The sequence below is a fragment of the Trichechus manatus genome, unplaced genomic scaffold, assembly GCF_000243295.1.
Source record: "Trichechus manatus latirostris isolate Lorelei unplaced genomic scaffold, TriManLat1.0 scaffold00310, whole genome shotgun sequence".
Classification (NCBI taxonomy): domain Eukaryota; kingdom Metazoa; phylum Chordata; class Mammalia; order Sirenia; family Trichechidae; genus Trichechus; species Trichechus manatus.
This window is the reverse complement of record NW_004444246.1, coordinates 232,526-241,930: the sequence shown is the minus strand read 5'-3', so window position 1 is coordinate 241,930 and position 9,405 is coordinate 232,526. Positions and strand designations below refer to the sequence as shown.

The window sequence follows — 9,405 nt, the reverse complement described above, 5'->3', positions numbered from 1 at the left end:
ATTCAAAGGCATCAATTCTTCTTTGGTCTTCCTTATTCATTGTTCAGCTTTCCCATGCATATGAAATGATTGAAAATACTATGGCTTGAGTTGGGTGAAACCTTAGAATCTTCAAAGTGACATCTGAAAGAGGTCTTCTGCAGCAGATTTGCCCAATACAATGTGTCGTTTGATTTCTTCACTACTGCTTCCATGGATGGGCATTAATTGTGGATCCAAGTAAAATGAAATCCTTGTCGACTTCAATCTTTTCTCCGTTTATCATGATGTTGCTTATTGGTCCAATTGTCAGGATTTTTGTTTTGTTTATGTTGAGGTGTAATCCCTACTGAAGGCTGTAGTCTTTGCTCTTCATCAGTAAATGCTTCAAGTCCTTCTCACTTTCAGCAAGCAAGGTTGTGTCATCTGCATAACGTAGATTGTTAATGAGTCTTCCTCCAATCCTGATGCTCCTTTCTTCTTCGTGTATTCCAACTTCTCAGATTATTTGCTTAGCATGCAGATTGAATAAATACGGTGAAAGGATAGAACCTGATGTGCACCTTTCCTGATTTTAAACCATGTGGTATCCTCTTGTTCTGTTGGAACAACTGCCTCTTGGTCTATGTACAGGTTCTGCATGAGCACTATTGAGTGTTTTGGAATTCCCATTCTTTGTAATTTTATCCATAATTTGTTATGATCCACACAATCGAATGCCTTTGCATAGTTAATAAAACACAGGTAAACATCTTTCTAGTATTCTCTGCTTTCAGCCATTATGCTTCTGACATCAGCAATGTTATCCCTTGTTCCATATGAGGGTACTTCTAAGAGAAACACATGCAAAATCACAGGGTTAATGTGCTGGTCATGTTTTTCTAAACACATTAAAGGAAACATATAAAAACACTACGTGATTTTTATTTTATTTTATGTTTTGGATAATTGTGGGGTGGAGGGTGAGATTATTGCCTGTTTTCTTCCATGAGAATGTCAGTGCCAATAGCTTAAGAAACTGGTCTGTTTCGTTTACCACCATCCCCCCAGTGCTGTCGTGGAAATATTTGCTCAGGCACAGAATTTAAAAACAAGATCTTATGGTTTCTAATCACTGCACTTCAGAAAGGAAGAAGAATATTCACCAGCCAGAAGCTGGGCTGTTCCTCCCCATCTCAAGTCTTTAATGCAGGAAAATCACAGACTTTCCTTTATATGTGAGCCTCTCCAAGATGTGCCTATGGTCAGCAGACAGGACCAGGTCTCATGACCTTCAGAAGGAAGATGAAACAGAAGCACAGTGGAGGCAAAGGGAAGATGGGCCTCATGGGCACAGGGAGCAAACTCCAAAAGGGTGATTTGAAAGAGCACTGATGACCCGTGCTTTTTGCATTTGTCCATAAAACGTTTCTAATCTATGGGGGCTGGAGGGTGCTCTGAATTCAGTGGTGCCCCCCTCTTCCAATATATGAGTTGGAACCCTAATCCTTATACCTGTTGATAAAATTCCATTTGGGAATAGGGTTTTCTTTGTTATGTTAATGAAGACATATCAGTGCAGAGTGTGTCCTAAACCTAATCATTTCTGAGATATAAAAAGAGCAGATCAGATACAGAAAGGAGCACAAATAGGGGAGGATAGGTGCCACATGAAGGTCCTCAAGGAATCAAGGAACACTGGGCCTACAGAAGCTGAAAGAGACAAAGATCTTCCTTCAGAATGGACAGAGAGAGAGCCTTCCTGTAAACCAGTGCCCTGAATTTGGACTTCTAGCCTCCTAAACTGTGAGGAAATAAAATTTCTGTTCTTTAAAGCTACCCACTTGTGATATTTCTGTTACCACAGCACTAGAAAACTAAGACAGGGGATGTCACAGTATTTGTCTAGGAGAGTAAGACATTAAGGGGCGTTTGTTGAGATCTTTACATTTCTAAACTATGGGATGTGATGTCCTATTGCTTATGGAGGGGCTGATTTCTCCATCAATGTTGAACAGTGTCTGGTGCATAGTCAAAGGAAAAGACAAAAAAAAAAAAGCAAACCTGTTGCTGTGGAGTCGATTCTGACTCATAGTGACCCTATGAGACAGAGTAGAACTGCCTCATAGGGTTTCCAAGGAGTGGCTGGTGGATTTGAACTGCTGACCTTTTTGGTTAGCAGCTGAACTCTTAACCACTGCACCACTAGGTCTCCTGGTAGGCACTCCATAAACTTGATTGAGAAATGAATGAGTGAATGAATGAACTCCTAATATTTTGAACTTTTATCCATGTTCCTCCTCTTGTAGCACAGGAAGAATGCCTGTCTAGTCAGTGGGGTGGGGAGACAGGGTGGAGGTAGAGTGTTAGCAAGCCCTTGGGGCTGCAGCTCTAAAGCCACGTTCTCTGGTCCCTTTTATTAGTCATCTAAAGCTTGCATTTTGATCATCCATCTGATGGGGAAGTATCAGTTGCTGTGGAGTCGATTCTGACTCATGGCGACCCCATGTGTGTCAGAGTAAAAGTGTGCTCCATAGGGTTTTCAATGGCTGATTTTTCAGAAGTAGATCCACAGGCCTTTTTTCCAAGGTGCCTCTGGGTAGACTCAAATTGCCAACCTTCTGATTGACTGAACGTGTTAACCCATTGCACCACCCAGTGACTCTAAAGGGGAAGAGAAAGGGTTTATTGACTGGCCCTCCTGAAGCCTTAATAATGACTATATTCATTTTCTCTAAATTTAGGTTCATTAATATTCTAAACTTAAAACACCGCCAACAAAAACCCAGTGATGTGGGCTTGAGGAATATGTGGTTAATATAATGTAGTCAGTCATTCATCCCAATATTATACAGACTTACTCCCCAGGCACTGATACCACCAAGCAATTGCACACTTCACCCATGAGCATTGGCAAGGTTCAATATGCTGATCCCTAACTGGACTGTAGCTGTACCCTGTCTGCAAGCAAATCAGAGAGAGAGAAAAATCCCAGGAGGCACAGAGCCAAGCATCCCCACGACCTCCATCCGAATGTTCCCATCTGAGAAGTCAGTGGGGAGGAATGCGAGATGAGAAAGAGAAAAGAAGCTAGATGGAAGTGTTCTGCCCATAGCTTCTCTCCTGGGGATTGGAGCAGAATTTCCCTTCCTTTATGGCAACATGGGATGTCCCTGGGTGGTGCAAATGGTTAAGTATTTGACTACTAACCAAAAGTTGGCGGTTTGAACCCGCCTACAGGTGCCTTGCAAGACAGGCTTCTGAAAAGTCACAACCTTGAAAACCCTACGAAGCAGTTCCTCTATGCACATATAGGGTCACCATGAGTCAAATCAACTCGACAGCAACTAACAACAGCAACAACATGGCAGTATGAGAAGTGGGAAATAATTATATCGCTGAACAATTATTTGGGCATTAGCAACACTGTGGGAAATCTTTTAGTCTATGTTGTTGTTAGCTGCCATAAATTTGGCCTCCAGCTCATAGCCACCCCATGTGTTACAGAGTAGAACTGCTCCATAGGGTTTTCTTGGCTGTAATCTTTATGTAAGCAGTTCTCCAAACTGGATGGATTCAAACCTCTAACTTTGAGGTTAGCAGCTGATCATAAACCACTTGAGCCATCCAGGCTTCTGCCCTAGATTCCAATGTGTTAGCATTTTCATTTACCTCACCCTCTTCTGCCACAACATTTAAATGCTTACATGTCTGGATCTTGCCCAGCTTGGGTGTTGATATTTTCTCAATAATCTGGTAGCATTTGAATACAGCAGATGCTGAAGCAATGTCCAACATGGCTTCTTGTTGCTTCTGAAGATGGATAAAAATAATGACCACTTTCCCTGTCGAAATTATTTTTGGAAAGCTGTGTCAACTTTGGATGCAAGGATATCTTGGATATCCTTATATGATTGACATGAGGGGAAAGCCACCCTTCTCCAAGGGGCAGAGAAAGGTTAGGACAGAGCCAACTAGAGACTTGCGGATATCAGCAGCGGTGTGGCTAACACATATTCACTTTACCAGATGGAAAAAAGCTTGGAGGGTAAGGGAATGAAATTTCACATCTCCGAAGAAATGTGTGATCTTGCACACATGCGCACACACACACACACACATACACACAGAATCTGTAACAGCTTTTAGGATAAGTTCTAGACTGTGTAGCAGAGAGACTGGAGGTGTGCAAGAATTGTTATATGACTATTTCTCAATTTTTTTTCCTAATAATTAGCATGGTAATGTTAATTCGACTATACAGTGATGAAATCAGATTTCATGGGTAGTTGCAGACTGGATTCATTGTTTTTGATGTCAGCTTGCTTCATGTCATGATTTCTAGCTCAACAACAGAGAACATTTTGAGATATTTGTGCAAACAATAAACCTCATACAATTTTTAAATGCATTTGAATTCTGCACCAGGGTTATCCAAAATATCTCAATGAAATGTATCTTGTCTGCTATGACTTCTGTTTAATGAGGAGTATCTGTATGCTTCACTGGCAGATTCTAAATTCTAGCAACTTATTTACTTAGATTTCATAATAATGTAACTTAATGATGCATACAGTACAGATCAAGTGATGATTCAGTTTTACAAATATTTTTTAGTATGCTGTATCCTCTGCCTGGAGTGCTCTCCATAATCAAAGACCGTCAAAAACTGGAAACAAACGCTTGAGATTACCTAGTGTAAACTCTTCATTTACAGTTGAGGAACCCGATACCCAAGCTTGTCATTTCCAAGTAGTTAATTGCAAAGCCAGGATTAGAACACAGTTTTCAACTCCCAATCCTTTGTTCTGTCCTCTACTCATCTTTTAAGACTCAGTGCAAGCCCCACCTCTTTAATGAAGCCTTCCATAACCCCCAATGATTTCTCACTTGTGAGGATAGTACAGAACCAGGCAATGTTTTGTTCTGTTATACATAAGGCTGCTATGAGTTGGAGCTGACTTGACAGCACCTAACAACAATGACGACAATCACAGGTCCATTTAGCATTTGGCTAAAAACTTGTGCTTTTCACTCCCAATATTATGCTTTACTCTCTTGAGGACAAAAATCCAAGTTCTATGCCTCTCTTGACTGTTCCACAATACCTAGCAAAAGCACATGCATTCTTGTCCTTACCTTCTAACATACATTTACCTTCCTTAATGAATTCAGCACTTCTCTCCTTGTCACTCCAAACCGACCTACCTCTTTAGTAATGTAAACTCCTATATGCATGACCTTTTCAATCCTGTGGCCATAGACTGCACCCAGCTCATCACATCCAATGACCGTCACCATCAGCCAGCCTCAAGAAAACATTAGCACAATCTCATAGCAGATGTCCCCATCATTCAGAAATGCTCTACATTCCAGATCTACGTGTATAAAATTCCCATTTCTGAACATAGTCTGCTATTCTTCCACATCTTCTATTTCCTCATTTACTCTCACAGTATCTGCCTTTCTCAACCCTTCTCCTTTCCCCTGCCTGCTAGTCTCTTCTACCTTCACTTGACACCCTGTCGGGACACATGTGAGTTAATGCTTTCTTTCTTTTCTACCTTTAACCTACACACTGTTAAAAAAAAAAAAAAAAAAAAGGGAGTCCGTACAAACTGCCTTCATTTCCTCATCACTAATTCAGTCTTTAACTTTTTGCATCTAGGTTCTATTTCTGCTGCTTATTCTAAAGCCACAAATAGCCTCATTGTTATGAGCTTTGTCTACATTTTAATTTCTCTTGATGTCTCTGAAACATTATTGACCCCTCTCTCCTTTTGGCTACCCTCTTCTTTCCTTGAATTCCACATCACTGCACTCTCTTGAATCTTTTCCTACCTCCCTAGCTTTTCAACGTCTTTGTCACTAGATCCATATCTACCTCCCACTGATTAAATAGTCTTAGCCCCAATATTGTCACATTCACCACCACATATAAATTGTTGGTCACTACCACCAGAACGTCTAATCTGTATCACAAATTTGATTTTAAAAGGTCTAACTTTTTCTTTCACCCCATCCATGCTCTATGAACTGAACTCCCTATTTCTACCAATGAGAATACAATCGTTTCAGCATATCAGGCTGAGAAATTCCAAATCATCCTCCCTTCCTTGCCCTCTGTCTTAGTCAGGGTTCTTTACAGAGAAAGAGAGAGAAATTTATTTCAAGCAATTTGTTCACTTGATTGTAGGGGGCTGGCAAGTCCAAAATCTGTAGGTCAGGCAAAAGGCTGGAGACTCCTATGTGCTTGTGTCCCAAGATCCATAGGTCAGGCAACAGGAAAGTGCAGAGTAAAGTTCTGCCAAAATATCTATTTATATTCTGGAAGCAGAACACACCCTAAGGAAACTCTCTTTTCAACTGATTGTTTGATCACATTACATTAGATTACATTATGGAAGGTAATAACATTATAATTTATATTAGATTATATTATGGAATAGCAACTAGACTAGTGTTTGGCCAAATAACTGGAAACCATAGTCTAGCCAAGTTGACACATATAATTAACCTTCACACCCTCTAAATCTAATAATTTGCCAAACAAATTGTATTTTTTTTTAAAGGTCTCTCTTTAATCTAATTCCTCTTATCTTTTCTACTGCCACTGTCCTAGTTCAGGCCCTCATTATCTACCCCCAGATCACTTCAATAGTTCTGGTTGGATAAGTAGAACTTAAGCCTAAAAATAATTAAGAAGGCAAAGTAATATATGCTAAAGGTTAAATCAATGGAAAAGGCTAGAGGACCCTAACTGACTGTCCAAATCCAGATCTGAACAGAGATGTGTTTTGTTTAGCCTGAACAGCATTTTTACAAAATTGAGACAAATTTAAATAGAGATTTCAAATAAAAATCTAGATGTCCAATTTATACTGCAAAACAGGACATCTGGCAACTTTGGGGTCTATTCCATTCAGGGTAATTATCAGCTGGAGCTGAGTTTCTCTGTCCTCTTAGACATTTACTGTCTAGTCCACCATAATCCTTACCACTCTCTAACTTAATTTTATTATTAGCACTCACCTGGCTTTACTTATTTATGCTTCTTGGTCTCTGTAGGCATCTGAACAATTTGAATTCACCAGCTGCTTCACAAGAGACAGATGTGGCATTCCGCTTCCATAAAAATTAAAGCCTTGGAAACCGTATGGGGCAATTCTATTCTGTCCTGTAATCACTATGAGTCAGAATCAACTCAACAGCAATGGGTTTGGTTTTTGGTTTTTATATAGGATCAGACTGACAACAGTGACTGCAAAGATTAGATAGGAACCTTAGGGGGGCAGTGAGTGTATGGTAATGGAGGAAGAACAACTCAGAAAACGAGGGTGAAGATGGTTGTAATCAATGTCACTGAAATGTACACGTAGAAACTTGAATTGGTGTTTGTTTTTAGTGTGTATATCCTTGAGAACATCAAAAAAATAAATAATTTTAAAAAATAAATAAATGCTTGTTAAAAGAGAGAGAGAAAGTTTCTGAGGTTACTATGGTCAGAAAGGGTACATGAGGAACGAAGATTTAAATTGAGCTTTGAAAGCTTGATCAGAAATAAAAGAGGAAGGAAAAAGATATTGGAAACAAAAAGTATCCTGTGTTTTAATCCCAAATTGTGTACTTACTACTTAATAGGCCAAGGACTGTAATGTGGTCCTTTCTTAGTAGAAAGCACGTGATCTTTGAGTCAGACAGACATGGGTTCAGATCTCAGTTCTGGCATTTACTAGTTAAGTAAACGAGCCAGTTTGTTAACTATTCTAAGTCAGAGTGGCCTTATTTATAAAATGAGGGTGAAATGACCTATCTTTAAAGGTGAATTTTCTGCAAGTATTAAACAAGTAACAAATATATGAAGAGTCTGCCGTAGTGCTAGATACATGGTGGACACTCAGTAAGTCTTTGTCTCCTTGTTTGTCTACAGGTACCAGCATCATTTCCCACTCTCTGTACCTCTCTTTTCTTTCTCTCTTATTTGTCTTTGTCTCTTCCTATGCTCTTCTCTGTCTCTTTCTTCTTTACCAAGCTTTTGTCTCCCTATCCATATCTTGAGGAGCCCTTGTGGTGTAACAGTTAAGAGCTCAGCTGCTAACCAAAATGTTGGCTGTGAGTTGAAATCAACCTGATGACACCTAACAACAACAACGGCACCCATATCTTGGGCTTTCAACAAGTATTTACTGAAAATAATCTCAGTAAAAAAGCATTTATAGAGTACTTACCGTGAATCAGGCACTGTGCTCGTAACACTAGATTTAAACACAGCTGCCTGTAGTGATCTTAAAGCTACTTTAAACTCATTTGCATGTGTGAGCCATTTTCTTTCCAGGCAAATTCATTTGCAAAGTACATCCACTGGAAGTTGTTGTTGTTGTTAGGTGCCATCAAGTTAATTTCAACTCATAGCAACCTCATGTGGCAGAGTAGAACTGCCCTATAGGGTTTTCTTGACTGTAATCTTTGCAGAAGCAGATGGCCAGGTCTTCCTCCCTCAGAGTCACTGGGTGGGTTCGAACCAGCAATCTTTTGGTTAGCAGTGAGTGCTTAACCGTTTGCGTCACCAGGGCTCCTTAGCTTAAAGTTAAAGCCGTATTGTTGGCCAAACTGTGCTTGCATTTTGTTGGCGAAACTGTGCTCGCCTTTCCGGTGCTTCCAAAAGTGTGTGTGTAGGCAGACAATAGAGAAGAACCAGGAATGCTGGAATAGCGATCACTGGAATGGCAAGAAGCAATAGTGAACAGTGGTGGAGGAACAAAAGTCAAAATATAGCCAGGCACATCCTTTTGACCCATTAATCCTACTTTTGATAATTAGCCTGAGGAAATAATTATAGATGTGCACAAAGATATAGCTTAAAGATACTCCTAGCAGCCTTGTTTATAATATGACAAAAGTAAAACTGCATTAACCCCACCCATTGCCGTCAAGTTGATTCCGACTCATAGCAACCCTATAGGACAGAATAGAACTGCCCCACAGGGTTTCCAGGGCTGTAAATCTATATGGAAGCAGACTGCCACATCTTTCTCCCATGGAGCAGCTGGTGGGTTCTAACAGCTGACGTTTTGATTAGCAATTGAGCACTTAACCACTGCGCCACCAGGGCTCCCTAAAACAGCCTTACCATCTAACGGTAGGCTTAGATGTGATTTATCCATATAAGCTTTAATAAATCATGCCACAAAGGAATGTTCATTAACATGGAAAGAGGACCAGGTTATATTATTCACTGATGCAAGTAGGTTGCAAAGCAAAATATACTAGGTGAGCCCATATTTGTAAGTATATTTGAACAGAAAAAAGAATGGGAGGCTAGCAAGAAATTAGTAATAGTTGACTCTGAAAGTGAGATTTGAATTTTTACTTTCTATGATTTGTTTATAGTTTTAAATGTTTCTATGTACCACTTTTTTAACAAGTAAAAATGCCATATAGTGATAG

General features: G+C 39.9%; 1 protein-coding gene across 1 annotated transcript in view; it reads left to right on the top strand.

The window, feature by feature from the left end:
• GABRB1 (gamma-aminobutyric acid type A receptor subunit beta1) overlaps nt 1-9,405 on the top strand; it is a 531,853-nt gene that overhangs the window by 519,549 nt on the left and 2,899 nt on the right. The gene's annotated exons all lie outside the window — the stretch shown is intronic.